Source organism: Pseudorasbora parva, chromosome 18, assembly GCF_024679245.1.
Source record: "Pseudorasbora parva isolate DD20220531a chromosome 18, ASM2467924v1, whole genome shotgun sequence".
In the NCBI taxonomy this organism is placed as follows: domain Eukaryota; kingdom Metazoa; phylum Chordata; class Actinopteri; order Cypriniformes; family Gobionidae; genus Pseudorasbora; species Pseudorasbora parva.
Window position 1 is genome coordinate 29,499,918 of NC_090189.1, and position 25,051 is coordinate 29,524,968.

The 25,051-nt window shown below is 38.1% G+C and overlaps 2 long non-coding RNA genes across 2 annotated transcripts; both read left to right on the plus strand.

The window, feature by feature from the left end:
* The first annotated feature begins 11,860 nt into the window (after nucleotides 1–11,860).
* LOC137045784 (uncharacterized) lies at nucleotides 11,861–18,968 on the plus strand. The gene is made up of 4 exons (XR_010898839.1): nucleotides 11,861–11,890; nucleotides 16,885–17,039; nucleotides 18,444–18,530; nucleotides 18,606–18,968. It is a non-coding gene; the product is annotated as an uncharacterized lncRNA (long non-coding RNA).
* Nucleotides 18,969–20,567: 1,599 nt separating this feature from the next.
* Nucleotides 20,568–22,211, plus strand: LOC137046220 (uncharacterized). The gene is made up of 3 exons (XR_010898916.1): nucleotides 20,568–20,689; nucleotides 21,813–21,908; nucleotides 21,989–22,211. It is a non-coding gene; the product is annotated as an uncharacterized lncRNA (long non-coding RNA).
* Nucleotides 22,212–25,051: the final 2,840 nt, after the last annotated feature.

Consider the following 25,051-nt stretch of genomic DNA (forward strand, 5'->3'; position numbering starts at 1 on the left):
CTGGTAGAGTACATACTACTGAATCAGAAAAGTGTGAAGGTGCTGTTTCAGACAGCCAAGACTACAGTAATGCTGATTTGAGTAGTTTAATCACACAGCTTGCTCAACAAATAGGGCAGTCAATATTTGATCAGCTGAAAAAAGGCAGTTAAAGAAATGAGTGTCCTGATACTCAAAAGCAGAGTCTAGAGATGAGCCAGGTTCTCATGGAGTCGCCTTCTCTAAATTTGACTGGTATGAAGTTAGTGATGAAGCCTGATGTTAAAGTGCCTCCCTGTTTCAGAGGGGATGGATCTGACAAACTATCAGTACACGAATGGGAAGAACTCATGGCGGTTTATTTGAGGAAGAAAGGTGTTCCTTTAATTGAACAGGCGGATGAGATCATGTCGAACTTAATGGGGAGAGCTAAAGATGTAATCAAGATAACATTACGCAGCAATCCATTACTGAACCCGAAAACAAACCCAAGGACTTGCACATTGTAGAAGAGACGGCTTATGTTTGTTTTGTTTCGAACACGGACACAGAAAAAGAGAGTGCCCAAAGTGGAGGAGTCATGACAGTCTGGAGGTCAACTACTCGCCACAAGGAGCTGGTCCTTTAAACCATTAGACCCACATTTGGAGAGGGGATGTGTGGGTGAAGATCAAACCCTCAAAGGTGATCTAAAACAACAGTATGAGAATATATGCCATACAGCATCTGATGGTACTTGCGTGATATATGCACAGAACATGCAAAAAGTAAAGGCTTTTGATGATCTCTTCTATACTTCTGTAATTGTAAATGACCAGTTCCATATGAAAGGAATGCTTGACACTGGCTCCATGTCTTGTACACTCAGTGAGACAGCTGAACAAAAGTTGTTGGCTGAAAACGTCGTCCTGGACAAAAAACCATTACCTGAGAATATCATTCTTGTCGGTGTTGGGGGTAAGACCGCACAGCCAAAGTGTTTGTACGAAGTTAGCATGAAAGTGTATGGAATCAGCTGTCGAGTCCCAATTCTCGTTGTTCCAGGACAACATGATGATTTAATTCTTGGCACTAACTTGATCAAACATATTGTGAATCGAATGAAGGACACAGATGAGTATTGGGACTTCATATCGCAGAGTGCTACACAGTTATCACCGGATGGTGAACACTTTTTGGATGTGATGTCAAATCTCACACGCTGGCGACATGATGAGATCCCTAGCAAAATTGGAACAGTAAAGCTCCAGCATGCTGTCACTCTTGCTGCTAGACAAGAACATTTAGTGTGGGGAAGACTGCCTAGCAACACTCCATTGTCCCTTGGGAGCACCATTCTCATTGAACCAACTACCTCCAAGACTATGCCAAGAAACATTATGGTAGCTCGTGTGATAACATCCATGTGGGGTGATAGGTGGGTACCTATGAAAATAACCAACTTGTCAGACCAACCTGTCACGCTAAGAAAGAATCGGAAATTGGCTGATGTTTCACCTTGTCTGGCTGCAGAAGATTTCCCAGTCTTGCAGGGCACTGGAAAGATAGAAGAGGTTAGTTCAGAGATACAAGCTACTCCAAATTGTGCTTCAAATTTGAGACTGCAAGATGTTGGGTTGAGCAAAATTAACATTGATCACTGCAAAGTCACTGATGTATCCAAAGAGAGGCTTGTACAGTTATTGGTGAATTACAATGACGTGTTTTCTAAGCATCCTTTAGACTGTGGTGAGGCTAAGGAATTTGAACATCGTATTCGACTTACAGATGAGAGGCCCTTTCGGTTGCCATATCGGAGGATCCCTCCTGGTCATTACCAGAAGTTGCGTCAGGTCTTAACTGAAATGGAGGAGCAAGGGATAATTAGAAAATCGGTAAGCGAATACGCATCGCCACTAGTACTCGTGTGGAAAAAGGATGGAAGCCTCCGCATCTGTACAGACTTCAGGTGGCTTAATGCAAGAACACTCAAAGATGCTCATCCACTCCCTCATCAGTCCGACTGCCTTGCTGCTTTGGGAGGTAACAATTACTTTAGCACTCTGGACTTAACCTCCGGGTTCTACAATTTACCCATGCATGAACAAGACAAAAAATACACCGCTTTCATTCCTCCCATGGGACTACATGAGTATAACCGCATGCCACAAGGCCTGTGCAACAGTCCAGCTTCATTCATGCGGATGATGCTTAGCATTTTTGGGGATATGAACTTCACAGTTTACTCTGCTATTTGGATGATTTGCTTGTGTTCGCATCTACGGAGCAAGAGGCTTTGAGCCGGCTTGAAATGGTTTTTCAGCGGCTTAGGTTACATCACCTCAAATTGAGTCCCAAAAAGTGTCATTTCTTGCGTGTTTCAGTGAAATTCTTGGGTCATGTTATTTCTGGACATGGTGTCTCTGTGGACTTCACAAAAGTGGATGTTATATCCAAAATGTCCAAGCTGCAACTCATGGAGGAAGATGGTTGCACTGCATCAGCACGAAGAATCAAGTCATTTCTAGGAATGATTTTCTACTATCAACACTTTATTCCTAATTGTTCTTCGATTGCCAAGCCTCTCTTTGCTCTAACTGCGGGTCAGAAGAGAAGAGGTAAAGGGAAAGTTAGGAAGCCTGTTGGCACGTTCAGAAAGCTGAATCCAAGTGATTGGACAGAAGAATGCGATATTGCTTTCAATACACTCAAGGAAAAGTTGTTGAACTGTGCTGTGCTTGCGCATCCTGATTTCTCTAGGCCTCTGATTCTTTCAACTGATGCCTCTCTAGATGGGTTAGGTGCTGTCCTATCCCAAGTTCCAGCTGGGGAAGAAATAGCTCGACCAATTGCCTTCGCCAGCAAAACCCTGTCCGCGTCACAGAAAAAGTACCCTGCGCACAGGCTCGAGTTTTTGGCTTTGAAGTGGAGTGTGTGTGAAAAGTTCAGCCACTGGCTCAAGGGGCACAGCTTCACAGTTTGGACTGACAACAATCCACTTACGCACATAATGACTAAGCCAAAACTCGACGCCTGTGAACAAAGGTGGGTTTCGAAATTAGCCCCTTACTCTTTCGACATAAAACATATCGCAGGAGTCAAGAACATTGTGGCTGATACCCTAAGCAGAGATCCATTTGCAAGGTCAATCAGTCATAGGCTCATGAATGAGAGTTACAAACGCTTACTTACTGAAGCCGATGCTGTAGGTGAAGAAGGAATACAGGATGTGTTTCGTCTGAAGGTTGAGTGCCATAAGATGAGTGATCAGGTTGGATGTCAATCAAGTTGCCATTTGCAGTCATGTGATCCAGTAGCTGTTGAGACACTTTGCCAAGTCCAGGATAACTGGGAAACGGCGACAATGACGCGAGCAGTTCAATTAGTGCAGTTAGTTCAGCAAGTTGCAGACACTAGCCAAGGTGAACAGCCTTTGCCTATGTTCTCTCATGATGAGTTGGAAAGGAGTCAAGAACTCGATCTCACCATTTCCAAGGTTCTCCCTTTTGTACATCGTAAAAGACGCCCTTCAAGAAGAGAGAGAGAAAAGCTTGACTACAAAGCTTTGGCCCTTGTCAAACAATGGGATCGGCTAAAAATGTGTGATGGAATTTTGTACAGGGTAACTAAGGACCCAATAAGCAGACAGAGAAGACATCAGTATGTTCTGCCTCAGACCATGGTAGAAAAAGCCCTACACTGTCTTCACGACCTTGCTGGACACCAAGGACAGGCTAGAACAGTTCACTTGGCGAGACAGCGCTTTTTCTGGCCCAAGATGGAGCATGAGATCAGAGAATACGTGAAGTGTTGTAAGAGGTGTGTTCTAGCAAAAACACCTGAGCCAGCTGCTCGAGCTCCTCTGGAAAGCATTAAAACTTTCGCACCTATGGAGTTGGTTTGTCTTGACTTTTGGAGTGCAGAAGATAACAAACAGCGTTCAGTGGATGTGTTGGTCCTGACGGACCATTTCACTAAACTTGCACACGCCTTTCCTTGCATCAATCAAACGGCTAAGCAGGTTGCTCGGAAGTTATGGGACCATGTGTTCTGCGTGTATGGTTTCCCTGAGCGGATCCACACGGATCAAGGAACAAATTTTAAGAGTGAGCTCATTGCTGAATTGCTAAAACTCTCTCGGGTCTCCAAATCCCACACGACTGCCTATCATCCGATGGGAAATGGCATCACAGAGCGGTTCAACCGAACCCTAGGAAATATGCTACGTTCCTTGCCCCTGAGATCCAAGGATAAGTGGCCACAACAAATCCAGACTCTGACCTTCGCGTACAACTCAACAGTACATGAGACGACGGGTTACGCACCGTTCCAACTGATGTTTGGACGTGTCCCACGATTACCTGTGGATGTGATGTTCAAGCAAGTATCGAAGGATCCAGTGATTGTTGATTACAGCAGCTATGTTGCAACTTTAATGTCTCATCTTCACGAAGCAGCCGAAATTGCTCAAAAACATGCGGTACAAGAACAGAGGAAACAGACAAAGATTTATAACCGCAAGATTAAGGGAGTACACTTGAACAATGGAGATAGAGTGCTCATTGCCAATAAAGGAGAAAGAGGGAAAAGAAAGTTGGCAGATAAATGGGAACCTACCGTGTACACCATTGTGAATAGTGACCCTCAAACACACATATACAAAGTGAAGGATGACAAAGGACACACTAAAGTGGTACATCGGAATATGCTCTTAGACATCAGTTTCTTACCAGTGACATGTCTTGAGGATGAAACCTGTGGATCTACAGTTGTCAGTTACTCAGATGATTCTGACTCTGAGGGCCAATCAACAAATTCCACTGACTCCTTGGAGGACGAAGATCCTGAAAACAGAACACATTCATTAGTATTAAATGAGGATGTTTCACAGAGTTCAGAACCTCTTGATATACAAATGGAACAGGAGGAAAATGAAAGTGATAACACTTACTGTGTTGCCTCTGGTGAAGAGAGTCAAAAGCAGATGCTCCCTGAAAAAACATTGAGCACAGAAACTCCTGATGTATCTGCAGCATTTGACTTTACCAGTTCAGGTATTACTGACTCCAATTTACCTGTCTGTGGTGATGTGTTAGTGCCAGGTCCTGAACAAGCACAAGGTACGGTTACAACACGGGCTGGTAGAGTAGTAAAAAGAGTCAACCGTTTGATTGAGACCATGGCTCAAAAACCATTTAAGATGGCAGACTTGTCAAACAAGTTCCAGAAAAAGTCCCAGTCCCTTTTAAGCCTATTCTAATTTTCTTGATTGAGTAGGAAGTTTACTTTCTCTATCTCTTTTTGACATAAATTTTTCTTTAAGTGATAAAAGAATAATGTGAATGAGGATTTGTTGCAAAGGTTAAGTGTGGTATGGTGTACCTGGCAACATACTTTACTAAGAGATTTTGAGGCTTGATCACCCTCAAATTTCTCTGTATCTGTTAAGACAGATAACTTTCATTGCTGTAACTATGTAATTTTTGCATTGTGATTCTTTAGGAAATCCTCTTTATGCATATGCAGAATTTTGGTGAAATTAGGGGAGGTGAATGTAACGGGTGTAATATTTATTTAATTTCACTCAAAATCTCTCCGTTTGTCAATTATTTTACATTTATATTTTTTTGTATTCTGAAAAGTATTCTTTTAATATTTCATTTCATTTATTCTTTTAATATTGAATTATTTTGAAAGAGATGTCATGTTTCTATTGTTATATGTCCATTTTTCAGTGATTTGGTGTTTTGTTAAATAAGGCGCGTGGCCCCTTTAAGACTCTTGTTCCGGTTCCGCCCGCTCTCCTTCAGTTCGCGGTAAATGCGACTGAAGAGAGGTGAGTTGTACTGAAGCTCTGTATAAAAAGTTTTATATGAGCTTTGTTTACTGAAGTAAAATATGCAGTTTCGTTCTTAAATGCACTTTAATATTATTCAGACGTATATGAAGTTTGTGTGAGTGATGTAAAGCAAGTATTTTTGGAGAGTATTCATTAAGCACAAGCAGGCTAATTCTGTGGCTAAAATAATGCCTTTCACTAACAGGCAAACTTGTGAAAGAAGGCCACAGATTCCAGCTTGATATAATTTCATTTTATTCATGCAGGTATGTTTTCACTCATGTTCTTGTTATTGTTAAATTCATGTCAAATGCTTTCTTTTTTTATGAAATATGTTAGCACTATTGATTTCATTATGTGAGAGAAATTAAGTGTTAAATGTAGTTCAGTTCGCGGTAAATGCGACTGAAGAGAGGCAAACTTGTGAAAGAAGGCCACAGATTCCAGCTTGATAAAATTTCATTTTATTCATGCAGGCAAAATAAAATATGGCATGAGTGATTCCCATTGACCAGTCTCGTTCATTTACCACCCTACACAACGCAGAGTGAAGACCGGTCACACCAGCAAGTGTTTCAGGCCAAGGTCCTCCAAACTATGGACGAGACTGGTCCAAACCAAGAGGTTTTCCGTGACCTCCCAAGCGCTACAGACCTAGCCCTTCACGCCAAAAAAGCCACTGCCCAGGCCATTGGCAAGTCCATGGCTAGCCTCGTTGTGCTGGAACGAAAAAACCTCACCGAGATCAAGGAGGCCGATAAAACCTTCCTAGAAGCTGTTAAAAAAACTGCCTTCCTAAACTGTTTGGCCCAGCCGTTGACGAGCTTCACCATGACGCAGAAAGCTTCCCAAGCAATGCGACACTTTATCCCGAAACGAGCTAGCTCTGCCTCCCGCTGGAACCTGAACACATGAAGCAATCCTGACAGACTGGTCAGGAAGAGAGCCCCGCCCAGGCTGGTCCGACCCCCCAAAAGACTCAGAATCCGAAGACTCTCCCCATGACCTGTTTTTTTTCCGGCCAGGGAGAAAAATGTTTTTTCAAATGTTGTGAGTGTATGCAACACGAGCCTGCGCTGATGCACGCTCCCTTGCATTTTGCTGCTGTAACTGTTCAATAAAAAACAAGAATATTCCAAAAATGAGGAATCTTGTCCAATCTGGCAACCATATGCATGCGAGCTCTCTCTCGCGCGCCGGTGAACTGAAAACACCTATAAACAAGTAAGCTGCATTTGATCAATCTCCATTTGAGAGGTTCTGCTTAAAATGTGTCATTCAGTCTACATTTTAGACTTAGTCTTTTTTCATCAACGATATTGCATGTTTATATAACGTTAGTCACAATGTAGGCTAACGTTATGCAGTGACTGTGATGTAGCCTAATCTGAAATACAAATAGGCAAAAACATCATAGGAAACACCATACTTCAGTTTTCAAAAATATAAATATATAACTTATATTTTTACAAAATGAATAGCTTTGTCAAATGACTGTCGTTTTAACTTATATGGTGGAACGTTTGCTAGAAGGATCGAGTGAACGATCTAAGCAAAGTACCTACGGTTGTATCATTAGACACACTATTTCGTTTTGTATGGTACTTGGAGTTTCCTATTGTTATTGTACTAGCATCTTGCATTATCTAGACAATGCTGTCTCTCTCAAACTTTCAATTTAATCAGAAATTGTTTAAACAGTCAATAAGTGGATAAATCACTACGCAGGAATATAGTTGTAATTGGCCTTTTCTTCAGTTTAAGACGCTGAGCGAAGCTTGCTTGAAATGGGTCGAACAAATGAACGATCTTGAATTAAATTGTTGTGATATTGGATTATAAACATAAACCATGACTGTTGACATTTTTTTTATCTTTGGGAAGGGTAGAAAAGTCCTCAGGTCTCCTGAACAGCCTGGAACATGAACATGAACTTGAACATGTTTACCTGATGATTCGCAGCTCTGCGGTTCTGCAGACAGATATTATTGGTTTATGTTGAGAAGCATTTTTTTTCTGTGGAGTTTTGGAGATTTACATAAGAGAATCATGAGATTTACATAAGTAGAAGTACACTGTAAAAAATTTTTTGTTCAATAAGTTATGACATTTGTTTTTGCATTGTTAACTCATCAAAATAAGTTAAGAAATGTTAAACTTGTTTTTATTAGTTATACAAGATGTAACTCATTTTTTAAAGTCAGTTTAACATAATTTAAGTTGAAATAACTTAAACATCCAAGTCGATTGTACTGCAAAAGTTCAAAATGTGCTTTTTTTACAGTGTAGGAGGCAATGATGTTTGAAGCTCACAGTATTGTGATGTCCATGTACTGAACTCGTATTATTTCGCCATAGCGAGGTTAATTCATTTTTTCATTCTAGGGCACCTTTAAATTAAATTATAGGCTACGTTTAATACGAAACTAAACCACCAGTGGGTGGTGGCAAATCACAACCTTAATGAATCATTAGTAGGGATTGCAATTCTTGTCACATTTATGTTTTGTTTCATTGTAGTGCCACACTTTCCTTGAGGGGGGCGTTTTCCCTCACTCTACCCTAATTCCCTAATAATCCCTACCCTAATAATCTACCCGAATATGATGTGTTCAAATATGGCTCAATTTTTCGCCCAAAAAATTACAGCCACAGCAAAACGGTGCTGCGTATCCGAACAACACACATGCTACAGGTCCTTCCCAAAAAATTAGCATATTGTGATAAAGTTCATTATTTCCCATAATGTAATGATACAAATTAAACTTTCATATATTTTAGATTCATTGCACACCAACTGAAATATTTCAGGTCTTTTATTGTTTTAAAACTAATGATTTTGGCATACAGCTCATGAAAACCCCAAATTCCCAAAAAATTAGCATATTTCAACCGACCATTAAAAGAAAAGTGTTTTTAATACAAAAAAAGTCAACCTTCAAATAATTATGTTCAGTTATGCACTCAATACTTGGTCGGGAATCCTTTTGCAGAAATGACTGCTTCAATGCGGCGTGGCATGGAGGCGATCAGCCTGTGGCACTGCTGAGGTGTTATGGAGGCCCAGGATGCTTCGATAGCGGCCTTAAGCTCATCCAGAGTGTCGGGTCTTGCGTCTCTCAACTTTCTCTTCACAATATCCCACAGATTCTCTATGGGGTTCAGGTCAGGAGAGTTGGCAGGCCAATTGAGCACAGTAATACCATGGTCAGTAAACCATTTACCAGTGGTTTTGGCACTGTGAGCAGGTGCCAGGTCGTGCTGAAAAAACAAATCTTCATCTCCATAACGCTTTTCAGCAGATGGAAGCATGAAGTGCTCCAAAATCTCCTGATAGCTAGCTGCATTTACCCTGCCCTTGATAAAACACAGCGGACCAACAGCAGCAGCGGACATGGCACCCCAGACCATCACTGACTGTGGGTACTTGACAGTGGACTTCAGGCATTTTGGCATTTCCTTCTCCCCAGTCTTCCTCCAGACTCTGGCACCTTGATTTCCGAATGACATGCAAAATTTGCTTTCATCTGAAAAAAGTACTTTGGACCACTGAGCAACAGTCCAGTGCTGCTTCTCTGTAGCCCAAAGTGGCTTGACCTGGGGAATGCGGCACCTGTAGCCCATTTCCTGCACACGCCTGTGCACGGTGGCTCTGGATGTTTCTACTCCAGACTCAGTCCACTGCTTCCGCAGGTCCCCCAAGGTCTGGAATCGGTCCTTCTCCACTATCTTCCTCAGGGTCCGGTCACCTCTTCTCGTTGTGCAGCGTTTTTTGACACACTTTTTCCTTCCCACAGACTTCCCACTGAGGTGCCTTGATACAGCACTCTGGGAACAGCCTATTCGTTCAGAAATTTCTTTCTGTGTCTTACCCTCTAACTTAAGGGTGTCAATGATGGCCTTCTGGACAGCAGTCAGGTCGGCAGTCTTACCCATGATTGCGGTTTTGAGTAATGAACCAGGCTGGGAGTTTTTAAAAGCCTCAGGAATCTTTTGCAGGTGTTTAGAGTTAATTAGTTGATTCAGATGATTAGGTTAATAGCTCGTTTAGAGAACCTTTTCATGATATGCTTTTTTTTTAGATAGGAATTTGGGGTTTTCATGAGCTGTATGCCAAAATCATCAGTATTAAAACAATAAAAGACCTGAAATATTTCAGTTGGTGTGCAATGAATCTGAAATATATGAAAGTTTATTTTTTATAATTACATTATGGAAAATAATGAACTTTATCACAATATGCTAATATTTTGAGAAGGATCTGTATTTATAGTTGTCTGTTTGCTGCTTCTCCATCCAAAATCAAGTTAACTGTACTGTTAGATTTCGATTTTATTTTATTTTTATTATAACCTTTGCACTTTGAGATTCTTTGGAATGAAAAGTGCGTTATAAATGAAATATATTATTTATTATTTGAGCCATTTGAACACCATCTACTTCTTATCAGATCAGATCTACTTCTTATCAGATTGGGTTCTTCAGTAGCAAATTTTGTCTGACCCAACCAGATAGTGGTGGGCAGATTTAAAATGAAGTTTTTCTTTCTCTATAATTGCACTAAATTACCCAGTAAAATAGACGGCTCTAATGTTTACACATAGATGCAAATCAACTTTCTCCTGCAGTAGCCAGCTGTATAATTTCTTTATGTCATGATTGACATATCCTGTCTTCTTCTTCTTCTTCTTCAAGTTTATTGGCGGTTGACAAACAACGAAATGGTGTATTACCGCCACCGACTGGTATGGAGTGTGGAACAAAATGACATGCTCTCCTTTATATTCTATTCCATAAATTAGCCACTTTTAGATATTGAAAAAGAAAATTATAGCATTCATTTCCTGATTTATTTTGTAAAATATCTCCCAATATAAATCACATTTTTATTCTTTCTAGATTTTGTATTAAAACCCTTCTTTCAGTCTCATATTTCTGACAGTATATAATAACATGTTCCACGGTTTCTTCTTGCCCACAAAATTCACACTTTCCTGTATCATGTTTATTAATTTTATAAAGTGTGCTGTTTGGACTTGTGTGTCCAAATCTCATCCTTGATATTACCATCTCTTCTCTTCTATTTTTCCCTGCACTTCTCATCTCTCCTACTTTCCTTTGAATCCTGTAAAACCATCGACCTTTCTTCTCCTGATCCCATTGTTTTTTGCCATCTTTCCTTCAACCTTTTCTTAATAATACTCTTGATTTCAATCTTACTCAGATTAACTGATAAACTAATGTCTTTGTTTTTAATGGCTTCCTTTGCTTCCTTGTCTGCTAATTCATTTCCTTGAACACCAACATGAGCCAGAACCCATAAAAAAAACACTGTGAGACCCATCATTTGAATTCTGTATAATGTTTGTTGTATTTCTAATAAAATGTCTGGTCTACTTTCTGAGTGACTATAATGCAAGCTAGCCAAAGATGAACTTGAATCTGAACAAATGATTGATTTCATAGGTCTTATCTCCTCTATCTACTGTGTTGCTAATAATATTGCAATCATTTCCCCTGAATAAACAGATAATTCATCACTGATCCTTTTCCCTACAGATAATTGAAATTCTGGCACAATGAATGCTACTCCTATTTTATTATCTGAACTCCTTGATGCATCCGTGTATATCTGAAAATAGTTGTAATACTCATTAATATATGTCTGCACATTATATGAATTACATTCCATGTCCTTATTTTTCTTTTCTAAAAAGGTAAAAGCTACAGTAGTTTCTCCTAGTAACCAAGGTTTTATTACTGGTAGTGGGACATATCCTGTCCAATCAGCGATCAGTATTTCATTCACCGTGTCACTTCCGGTGTGTGGTACTATTAAGAATCGGTCATTGTAAATTGGTTTTTGAACTGGTAAGTGTTTTGCGTGTTGTTAATTTTTTTTCTTAAATGTAAATTTGTTTTGTCCTTGGTAAAAGTGTTTTGCCCATGTAAATGTGTTTTATGATAGGTACATTTTTTTTCCAAAATGTGAATTTGTCTCGAGCTTTGTAAAAGTGTTTCACACTTTATAATGTTGTTTTGCACTTCCCGGCCACCGTAGCTGACAGACACACCCGTCCCGTGCTTCTAAAGGTAGGCCTGTTGTTTTTAATTTCCCCGCCAGCGTTTTTTTTTTTTAAAGTTGCTAGCCACTGCCAGGGTTTTTGACAATTTTCACAAAAATTAAATAGCCCATAGAATATGTGTTTAATGAATAACTGAGTATACAATATATCACAATAAAGAGCTGACCCTCTTCTTTTAAACAAAACAAAAAAGCCGTTTTATTCTAGCTTCATGCATTCTTTTTTTATCAACACTAAGGTATATATCATATCGGTAGGTTTCACACAAAAAAAAAAAAAAATTCAAACAAAAAGCAGAGAAAATCACGTATTTGTGAAAGACCGTTTCCAGATCAGATTCGAGTCCATCAACACTGCTTGCACAGTCATGTAGCTCGTCCTGGGTCCACATTTCATTCAGGACCATAGGCAGTTTTGATTCATATGCTGTTTATTGATGATGATCAGGTTATTTTTCATATGCATATGATTACATTAGATCACTCGTTGCACTGCGTCTTACTCACGTGTGTTTTGATCAGGAGATTCAGTACTCTCATTAAGACGCGTAATAGCGCCCCCTAGCGTCCGACAGTGAAAACACGGAAACCCGGAAAATTCAGTTATTGGCCTGGAAGCGTTTTTTTCACAAATAACGGAAATTTCCATGTTTGGCGGGGAAAGATTTAATGGATAATATATTAATATAATATTCCATACATTATCAGAGCTTGGCGGGCTTATTTTTCAAGAAATTAGACTGGTTAATTAATAGGCTATATTAATTACATTTATCATAGGCTATATTAATACATAATAAATAGTCCTGTCATATAAAGTTTAACATTCCAAAAATATTTATATAAAAATGGGACAAATAATTACGCAATAATACATTCAAAATTGATTTGGAAAAAAAAACACGTGACCTATTTTCAATATAAAAAGTGATTGTGCACTGGATATTTTTTTTAACTTTTAACACAGCCATGTCAAAGATTAGTAACAACAGTGGCATTGATGCATTGATAGTTTTTGTGCAGCATTAGATCTACATTTTTTCTCCCTCATGTATATGCTGTTATTACTCTATACAAAAGCAAGAAACTTAAGTTTTTTTTTAGCACAGGCCTAAAGGGTTAATAGTGCCACCTGGTTATCCTCTGTAAGAATTACACATTTTACCTCTTCCCAATAGGAAAAACCACCAACAATCAAGAATGCATGATTATATGCAGAGGTGGAAAGAGTAACAAAATATTCTACTCAAGTAAAAGTACTGTTACTTCGATGAAATTTTACTTAAGTACAAGTAAAATTACTGGTCTAAAAATTTACTCAAGTAAAAGTAAAAAGTAGCTCATTTAAAATGTACTCAGAGTTAAAGTTACTTAGTTACTTTTTTAACAGTGGGGGTGGGTGACTCTCCCCTGTAGGGTTGTGATAGGATGAGATTTTCAGGATATGACAACTGTCTCAGAAAACATCAATTAAACATTTACTGTACCTATTATTAAATGATGGTTATTATCACTTGTTAAAATGATGTTAAATGAATGAAGAAGATTGGTCTTTTTTTTATTTGGTTGAACAAATGCTTTATTATAACAAACTTAAAACCATTTGTTTATTTTGTTTATCAAAATTTCAATAAAACATGTCTAATAAACTAAATTCAATAAATTATTATGAATTAGATTAACAACTTATTTTTATCATTAATTCGTAAAAATGTTTAAGAATAATAGAGTCCATATGTAGTAGACGGACCAGCTCATTCACAGAGAGAGAACAAGCAGATCATATATTCATATAGCATTCAATGTGTAACGAGTAGAAATATAGTGTGGCCCCTTTAAGAGCTGCGCGCGCTCCCTGAAAACGAGTTCTGCATCTTGTGTATGTGCGCACTGAGTTTTGAGCTCCCATGTGTGGGGATTATTCTCTGTTTTTCTGTTGCTAACAGTCAGTTATTTTGTTTTATTGAGTAATGCTGTGGACGGAAATGGAGTTTGTGATGAGAGTTCAGCAGGAAATAAAGCGCGATCTGTTTGACGTCAATCGCCTCCGTGTTTGCATTCACTCCAGATATATTAAGTGAGCTATCCGCATTTTTCACCTGGACACAAGCGTTACACATGTTGTGCTTTAATGTTCACAGACCATGACGCGATTTGATTTATTTCTAAGGCCTACAGCTCTACATTCTGAGTTTTTCGTTCATCCACCAGTTTGCGTGTATTGCACCAAATCTACGTTATAATGTAAAGTTAATGTTCATGACTGGATTCCGGGATTCCCTCTGCGTCACAGAAATCAATCGGCCTTAAGTTATAAACATACCTTTATTTGCACATGTTCTATGTGTTTCTTCATTTGCATCCACATTTTGTGCACATTTGTTATCCTCCAGGACAACACCACATTATTTTTTTCTATATCCAAAGTATTTCCATACTAGCCAGGGGTTCATGACGGCGTTTTGCTTTCACCTGGGTCTGCGTCACTGACGTCTGTCTTGTTCGTCTCCATCTGATATTTGCGCGCATGTTCTCCCCCGCGCCCCGCGCCCTCTATTCAATATTAGTCATTTCCGGATCGCGGTCTTTTTCCTCCTCTCTTTGCATTAATGATTTATTTTTACTCAGTAACGGATGTGGTTTAAAATGTAGCGAAGTACAATACTTTAATCAAAATGTACTTAAGTAAAAGTAAAATTACAGATTTTTAAAACTACTTAAAAAAGTAGAAGTACACAGAAAAGCTACTCAATTACAGTAACGCGAGTAAATGTAATTCGTTACTTTCCACCTCTGATTATATGGTATTATGGCTTTCCACTAAAAAAAAGTGGTTATAATGGAAGTCAATGGAGCAAAAACAGCCACGAACAGTAAATAAAGGAGACAAAAATCTGATCCTGTATAAACACTAATAATGCATCAAAGCTAAAGTTGTATCTTTGACATGCCCAATACTCTGATAAGTTACAAAAATACCCAGTCCACAATCACTTTTTATATTGAAAATAAGTCATTTTGTGTGTGTGTGTGTGTCTGTGTGTGTGTTATTTTTTTCCGAATCAGTTTTGAATCCTTTTTTGAAAATAATTTATGAACTTGGCAAGGAAAGAGTATTTTGTTTTATTATTATTTTAGTATTGGATAATTTGAACTGAAGAGCCTCATAAATGAATAGATGTATTAATTCCTAAACTATGGAGCATTTCCATATTCAGTAACATAAATAATAGCCTATATAATCTGGGCTAAAACCTGGTGGGATGTCCCCACCAAAGCTGAGACCAAACCTACGCCCTTGCAACCACATGCCAGTTTAATGTAATGTTAACCCATAAAGCTAAGTTTCTTAAGTTTGATAATTAATCTGCTATGTCATGTTTATGGCAGGTTATGTTGTCTTGGTAATGTCAAGTTGTCATGACAAAGACACTGACAGGTTATGATGTATTGGTTCATGTCGAGTTGTCATATCAAAGACATCTCAATGTAATCTTTGCATTAAAAATGACAATTGAGCAAATGACACCTAATGACAGTTGTCATAAACATGCATAAAAATTATGAATGTCATGTCAGTCTTGTGCACACCCCTTCAAGTAAAATGTTACTCACTAATGATGTCCAGCTGTGCACTCATGAGTACTGTGAAATTTTTACTTTAACATACTTTCAAAAATAGTATTTATTAAAAGAAATTCTGCTTTTTGTGGATGATGTCGTTGTGTTGGCTGCAAACCATCCCAGTGCACGCTGAAGGTCCTGGTCCAAGGAGGCCAAGATGAGAATCAGCACCTTCAAGTCCTAGGCCATGGTTCTCAGTCGGAAAAGGGTGGCTTGCCTTCAGGTTGGTGGAGAGCCTTGAGACCAACAGATGGATCGGTGCAGCTTCTCTAGTAATGTGAGCGATGTACTGATCTGACATGGTGAAGAAGGAGCTGCGCTGTATGGCGAAGTTCCCGATTTACCGGTCATTCTACGTTCCTACGCTCACCTATGGCCGCGAGCTGTGGGTCATGACCGAAAGGACTAGATCCCGAATTCAGGCGGCCGAAATGACCTTTCTCCGCAGGGTGGCTGGGCACTCCCTTAGAGACAGGGTGAGAAGCTCGGTCACTCGGGGGAGCTCAGAGTAGAGCTGTTACTCCTCCACATCAAGAGGAGCCAGCTGAGGTGGCTCGGGCATCTATTTCGGATGCCTCCTGGTCTCCCGGCTGCCTGGGAACACCTCGGTGTTCTGGAGGAAGTTAGCCTGAGAAGCCAGACCCAGAGAAGCTCGTTGACATATTGACAGATGAGCAATTCGGCTGTCATTATGTTTAGCCCCGCCCACTGACTCTATACATGATGTGATTGGCCCGACCAGAGTTTGCCATTTACAGCTCAGAAGTGTATTGAGAGTTGCTAGACGACACAACCCGCTAGGGTGCGTCTAGATTTCTAGGCTAGGAGGAAGTGTCTAGGGAGAGAGAAGTCTGGGCGTCTCTGCTTAGATTGTTGCACCTGCAACCCGGCCTCGGATAACAGATGATGATGATGATAACAAATATACCTTAAAAGAATAAACGTAATGTAAAGTGCAAGAATGTAATGTTTTTGGACACTTAATCACATGTTGTTAATTTAAATTAAATTAAAATGTATTCTAGTTTACATTTACTAGTTTAACCTTAAGAGTGCTTTTGACCCACTCAAGTAGGACTCGAGTACATCTTTATATTTCATTTCTAATTACTTCTATTGTCTGAAATATGTTGTACTGTGACAAGCATTTACCAATTTCTTGGTTCTTGTATTTTCTAAAGGAAATGGTTTGGCTTGTTGGAGCAGGTAAACTTCATACCAATGAATTACTGCATGTTTGGGAGGAGTCCTGTTTGCTTCCAGGATAATTGGGGTGGGATATATCTGAAGTCTGTCAGTCTTTTCTAGGCAGTGACACAGGAACGTTTTCACAAATCATTTTTTTCTTGTGATTTGCATTATTTGTATTATTTTGTAGGCTATTATACCATTATCATTTCTGTATTGGATTACTTATGCATCTTTTTGGCAACGACACTCCAGTCCAATATACTGCTGCAATGAAGGTTACAGGTTCTTTGTACAGGAAGTCAAGGTCGACAGGGTTAACCAAAGTCTACGAGGACCTGAAAGGTAATGCACAGACTTATAATGTTTTGTTCGAGCATGCTGAACATTCTTTGAAAGCAATGTGTGTACAAATTGAGAAAAAAAAAGAATTCTCTCAATCGACATCTGTGGTTGGAACTTGATGATTTCATGTTAAAGTTCACAATAAAATATAACATGCGAAGGATCTGAATGTATATTGTGCTTAATCAATCTGTGATAACGCACACACTAAGGGAAAAATGAGCAAAAAAGAGCTAAAATCACAACCCATGGGGCAGTACCCATTTTTATTCCGTAGAGGCAAGTTAAATTTTTTTAAAAGTTAAATTTTTTTACATTTCTCTCACAATGTAACAGATCTCACTAGCTATACCAAGAAAGCACTCCAAGATCTATATATAAAATATCGCTTAAAGAACAAAGTATTTTACGTAAATTACGTAAGCACGCAAGGAGAGGAAGGTGGAGTCTTAAATAAATTTGGCGCCATTTCACACGAGCTATGATCTGACCTGGAAAACAGATTCAGAGTGATTACAGTCACCTATCGATTAGTTAAAGCAGGTGTGATTTATAAAGGAGTAAAATCACATCCATTTTTGAGATCCGAGCACACCATAACGGTTCAACGACAGTTTTAGTTGGTTCTTCGTCATCTCCGAAGCTATGGTACGTGAGTCACGGAAAAACATTACTGTAATCATCCAGTTGTTCTAATGTTTATAGCTAGGATAATTAGTTTAAAGCTATAATTTTTGACCATAAATTGACTTTATAACTCATTACGACTCAGAGCACTATCTTCTGACCATTTGAAGACAACTACTGTGTGTTATACTTCAGTCTCTTCAATGTTATTTCTTAGTTAAGTTAAAAAATATATATTTAAATGATTGTTGGATGTATAGAGTGTGACACGAGAAGAAAACAGTGGAGAGATTTCACCCTGAAGTCAGTTTTGATAATACAAACAGATAATACAGTTGATAATACAGTAAATAATACCTATTGTTAGTTACACTATTATTAGATCACTGTTATTTGCTCTGTTACTACACTGTAAAAAAGGCACATCTTGAACTTTTGCAGTACAATTGACTTGGATGTTTAAGTTATTTCAACTTAAATTATGTTAAACTGACTTTAAGAAATGAGTTAAATCTTGTATAACTAATAAAACAAGTTTAACATTTCTTAACTTATTTTGATGAGTTAAAACAATGTAAAAACTTATGTGGCCATAACTTATTGAACATCAACAACAGTGTATAGGTTGCAGACTACTGATAGCCAACTCAAATGTTTAATTCAAAATCATTTGTATTTGCTCAAATCATATGTTCATTTTGCTTTATTATTTTTACTTAAAATTTTGTTCAATTTGAAGTGATTTTTTTTGTTCTGATGTTTTTCTTTTTTTTTAAGGTTTCTGTCCGATATGTGGAAAATGAAGAAGGGATTTCTGAAGAGACATATGAGGAGGCTAATATATTGCCTGAGCCTTCTGTACAGGTAATGAGAAGAGAGATTGGATCGTGATTTCTCTAACTGATTTAAGATTAATGTCTAACAAATACACATTTTTAGCTTTCAGTGCAGTGTGCGGAGAACCAGAGAGGCCTTTGTGGGCAAATTGTGTATGATGATGTGTCATACCCCATCCAGCTCCAACCTCAACCTGAGCCAGATATTGATGATGAAGGCATTGTGATCGACATGGAAGAAGATTAAGGTCAGAAACTGGATTTAAAGTCAACTGCATCATGAGGATGACCAGGGGAGGACAAGCTGGAAGGGCTTCTCACACTATGCAAGCCAGCCCTAGTTAACGCTGCCTTCAGCAACATTTAACATCATTTTAAAAGATTAACCACCTCTAGGTTATAAAGTGCTGCATCAGGATGATATTAATTCCTGGGACTGATTTTGTTTATCCATGTTTAATAGTGTTCAAACAGGCACTTTTACTTGAAGAAACAAGTGCCATTCAAAATGAAGGAAACAGTGTGAATAATTTTTTTTTAAATTATTTAAATAAAGGTTTCGGAGTGATATCAGATTGTGTGTTTTTATTGTACTTAACCCTGTAACTACATGAAACAAGAGGGGAACACGAGCTACTTTAAATTAAAGCCCGCACATTCATACTTACCCCGTAACTACACAGATAATTACCCCTTAATAAAAAATACTTACAGAATAAATAATTTGTTAATTTTCCTGATAGTTACCCCTTTATTCTCCCAATATTACATATTGTTCCCATATACCTACACGTACTTACTTTAGTTGCACTATAATTACCGAAAGTTATGCTGTAAATTCACTTTAATTATGCAGTACTTTCCGGGCCGTAATCTAAAGCCTTACCAAAATTAAATAGATAGACATATTTTGAATCCCAGAGACATTCCAGTACAAAACAGCAGCACCATAAAAAAAAACAGCACCTATACTTGCTGTAACTTATATATGCAACACTTAAAATGCATCAGTACCAATATGATTGCAAAAAACAATCCGTGAAGTCATTACTCCTCGTGGTAACAGACGTTTGTGATGAGATGTTACTTCTGATAGTATGCAGAAATGAACCAGTCTTTATCTCTGTGTTTAGTATTATTATTATTTTTTACTGTTGCATTAGAATGTGAATGGTTTGGCTATTTATATTATAACTTGAACATTTCCTGCAAGTTTCATACACAAATCTTGCATCTTTTTGTTTTTCTCTTAGTTGATTCAAAAATGAATGTTTGTACTCCCCTGTTGTCCCCTGTCAAGTAAACACAAAATCAAAAGATGAAATTCTTAGAAGAAAAGGTTCTATCGGCGCTACATATTTGGAACCCTTAAAAGGTTATATAGAAGTATTGAGTATACTCCAAAGACCCTTTTATGCTAAAAGGGTTCTATAATGACAAGAAAGAACCCTTTTGGCACTTAAAAAGGGTTCTATATAGAACACTGCAAAAAAAAAAAAAAATCTTATTAAAGAAAAAAATGCATTTCTTATCTTAGCAAAAACTCTTAATTTTGAGGTCTTTTTTCCCAAAATAAGACAATTACTTTTGCTTCTCTAGTAAATACTTCTTGTTTTTAGATGTTTGGACTAGAAACAAGACAAAAGTACTAAGTAAGAAAAGGATTTTTTGCGGTGAACCTTTTAGGGGCTCCACCTGAAGTCTCCAAAAAAGCATCATAAATGTGGGCCTACAATTATTGTTCTGGATTTGTTTTTCTTCATTTTTTCATTTCATTTATTTCTGGTAGTTTCCATCCTTGTTATCTGTCTAACACTGAGTCATGAGTTTTCGCAGTCTGCAGTTTTGAAGATCATATCTTCTTATGCAATGAATCCTCACCTCATATCTAAGTTCTGAGAACCCTTGATTTCCTGCCTTCTTATGAATATGATGCTGGAACATAAGTGGCATGCAGTAAAATTGCTTTGATGTTGAGACATTCAAATCATTGTAGGACAATGTCCTGTAGACTTAATGTTGATTGTTTTATATGTTTTATATGATTGTTTTATTATTGAATATATATAACAAATGTTCATTATATTTTTTAATCTAATTTTCACTACTATGTGGACTTACATATGAACTTAATGGACTACTTTTTTGGAAGACAACTTTAATGGACATATACTGTAATTTTTGCAGGTAAATAATTTTTTCTTCTTGCTATTTAAGATAAATTACCATACCAATGATTGAATAGATATTGTTTATCAGTGATGTGGATATAGAAGTATTTGTGTTTTAAATTGTGTAGTAAAAAGATAATTTACACCAATTTAATGCTGTGAAGAAAGTTTGTAGAAAGTTTTTTTAGAATACATTTTTTATGTATTTATTTATTTACATACATTTAAGGGATGTATGGTGCCTTATCTGTTGAAAAATGTACAATAAGATAGAGACAGGAACAGTAATGCCGCCAATTTTACATTGACATGATGTTTTCTAAAAAGTAAAGTACCTAAAGGCTCAAACTTGCCAGAATAAATTTAGTAGATTTCCTTCCATTGGTTTTCCCTTTATTAAAGCTTAACAATAACAGGACAATAATGTTACCGTAATCATAATTATTTTCTTGTTACTTATGACTGGTGTGTTTTAATAGTTTTATAATTAACATGCCATAATGTGCAATACGTTCAGAATCTCAAGTTCAGGTACAATAAAGTATGACACTTGTAACTTTTTCTGTTTGTTTCTTTTGTACCTTTTTTAATGACTTTTATGTAAAGCACTTTGAATTACCCTTTTCTATGAAACGGTAGCTACTACATAGATAAACTTTGCTTGCCTAGTTTTGCTGTTGATGCTTTTAGATGGTAGCTGATGAAAAATATGATATCATCAAATTCTTTTGACAAGTAAAAGAAGGTTTTAAATCATTGGTGATTTTCACATTATGCACAAATCCACCAAAGGTCACGTCTAGTCACGTGTAATTTCAACCCGGAAGGGTAATATTTAGGCTAAATGCAATTGGTCCATGTACGATCGTTAAAAGACAATCCGGAAAAAAAAAGCAATAAGCAATTTTCCGAAAAACGGTTCGTCATAATATTTCATTAGTTTATTGTTTTATACAACATCTTTTATTTGACAACTCGGCACAGATTGTCATAATGGTAAGGCAAACCTAGCATTGAGTGCTAACTGAAGCATTTTTAAAGAAAATGTCACAGATTTGAGTTCTAACATTACATGTTTTATATATTCTAGACTGTAAAATGTGGTTTTCTTTTAAGATATTAATAATGCTTTTCGTTAGGGTAAAATTTGCTGCAAATTTGTTCGAGAACACCCTTTGGAGAAGCACTCTCTCTTGACGGAAGAGAATGTGACCGAACTATTAAGTCAATCCAAGGTATATCATTCATTTAGAGACATAATTATTTTAGGATTATTTATGGATAATCTCTACAAATGCCTGCATGCATCTTTCAGATTTCTGTCCAATGTAAGGAGAATCTTGAGGGTCAGGATGGAATGGTGGTATTTGGCACGGAAGCCTTTCCAATGGTCAACGTCCTCTGTGAAGATCGTCCTAAAGGTCCAAATAAACCGCAGTAGCTCTCTGAAGATCTCATCATCATAACCCAGGGATATTTAGAATTGGAAAGCTTCACAAAATCATTAGCTTCAAATTATTCTTTCTTTGGGTAATTTGTGAAATCTTGAATTTTGAATAGTTCAGAATTAAAAAAGACATCAGGCTCAGAAAACAACCATGTGGTTATTTTTTGTATTTTAGCTCAGGACTGAACTTGTATATATAAGATCACACACACAACAGTATTGCTATACTTCAAAGCTAGCACCATTAAACAGATCTTCAACCATCCTCCATTGGCTGCCTGTTCACATCAAGGCTTCCGGTGTTATCCGCTTACATTTATTTTAGCTGTAATCATCAATCAACTTATTTATATAGCGCTTTAACAATGACGATTATTTCAAAGCAGCTTTACAGTGTTAAACAGGAAAACACTGCATTTACATTTACATTTATGCATTTGGCAGACGCTTTTATCCAAAGCGACTTACATTGCATTCAGTGCAACAGAATTTGATTCGGCTGTACAGTCGTTCTGGAGGAAACAGTGATGTTATCAGCTTATTTTAATTTATCATATAGCGACAATGTTGAAAGATCAGTATTATAGTTTATAGAATTGAAACCCAAAGACGGGTTTACTGAGGATGACGTGCCGGTGAGGCAAATTCAGAGGAGACACTAATTGACACACGTACGTGCTGGTCATGTCTGGACGCAGGTCCACCATCGGATCCGGACACGGTAAACCTCGGTATAAACAGAGAGACTAACATTAGCGTAGATGGCACTCTTTAAATGATCTAACGAATACATCAGGTGTTATAGGAATTGTTCCCGGTTCTGGCTGACCTAGTTAATGCAGCCTTACAATCAATAGATTTGAATAATGTAAGTTAAAAATGTTCTATGTGTATGCCATAGTAAAGAGATGTGATTTTAGATTCTAGATTTAAACTGACTATGTCTGCTTCTCAAACAATACTAGGTAGACTATTCCAGAGTTTAGGTGCTAAATAGAAAAATGATCGACCGCCTGCAGTTGATTTAGATGTTCTAGGTATTATCAACTGGCCAGAGTTTTGAGACCGCAATAGACGTAATGGAGTATAATGTGTTAAGAGCTCGCTTAAAGGGGTACTTCAGCGCTGGGAAGATGAATCTGTATTTAAACTGGGTCATCAATGCAGTAGAAATGTGAAATTATTTTTGAATTCGGTGTCTTCTAGACTGAGAAAAGACAGAAAATGTATTTTTGTCCCATGGGGATTAAAGACTACAATTCCCAGAATGCTTCGCTGCCTTGTGAGGCCATTCCCAACGCCACCAACTTGATTACTGTGACGGAGTTGAAGACACTACAATTAAAAACTGAACGTGTCTGTTCAAAATAATGAGTGAGTCACCGCGCGAGTCTCACAGCACTGAGCACTAACTGTACGAGTGATGAGAGCTGAGGTAATCGCGACTACACTCGCGGCATACATTCACAACGCGAGTTCAGTCTGGCGCGTTTCAGTTCATGCCTTTACAAGCTTAAAGGGGAGGTGAAATGCTGTTTCATGCATACTGATCTTTTTACACTGTTAAAGACTTGGAATCCCATACTAAACATAGACAAAGTTTCAAAAGTTAAGGTGGACGTTTGATGGGAGTATTTCTTTGTCAAAAATACTACTTCCGGTTAGTCATAAGTTTCGGCAAGTTTTTTGCGATCATGCGTCCCCTTTGACGTTAATGGGGGCGGAATTTCCTTGTATGGGCCTTACGGACAATTCTACCGGAAGCGCGTGAGAGAGAGCGAGGGAGAGAGCGAAAGTAACAGGCTACGCCCATCAAAGCGCTGGCTTGTAGGCTGCGCTGCACAGGTGATGTGCACATAACAATGTCACCAAAAAAGTGCGTTTTTGGTTGCCAGACCAAGACAGTCCTGCACAGATTCCCCCAAAACCCCGCGTTAAGGCAACAGTGGATGTAATTTGCTTTACCGGATCAGCAACTGAGTTGCGCGAATGTTTATATCTGTTCGCTGCATTTCGGTGCCGACTGTTTCATAAACTAGGCCCAGCTCGACGACGTCAGATCGCCTAATGCTGAATGATGGAGCAGTCCCAACGTTAGAACCGCAGGCGGTGAGTGAGACTGCTTCAAATGTCTGTGTTTAGCTGGCCACTATATGTGTAACTTTATGTTTGTGTATTGTAAAAGCACTCCAAACAACAATACACAAAGAGTGGGGAAATATGTTGAACTAAATAAGCGCGCTTCTTCATTCAAATGCGCTACTATTCCGTGTCTTTCTATGTAAATACTAACTTAGCCTGCTGTGCAAAACCAGTCCGCTTACTGTCTATACAAACCACGCGTAAACACACAAACACACGTGCACAACTGCACTTCCCACATGTACACCTTCAAAGACAAAAATACGACGATATAATTCAAGTATAAATATGTAAATAACACAAGCCGCTAAGCATATTATATAGTTAGTGTATAACTTGTACCACATAGAGACGTCCTGCTCTAGTCGTTTTTGCTGCTGCTCCTGTTCAACTGCAGCCTCTGGGTCTGATTCCGGATCATAGATGTATGGCTGTATCTGATTAAAAGCCATATTTTTATTTTGAATAAAGTTTTTTTTCCCGCTGTTAGGGATGACACAGCTTTACGACGCACTCGACTCAACACAATAGCAGCAGTGCGCACACGTCATTATTTAGCTCCGCTCACACGACACGCCCCCACCCGCTCGGCTTTTTTCGTAAAGACTCGGAACAGCGCATCTTTCTTATATAATTATAAAAAAAATAAAGACTTTTCGGAGATATGCAGGATGCAATGCTACTCTATAGGTACTCAAGATTGACATGACACTGACTGAAACTGAGTGTTTCACCCCCCCTTTAACTTTCATAGAAATTAATTTGAGAAGTTAAAAGACTTACATTGCT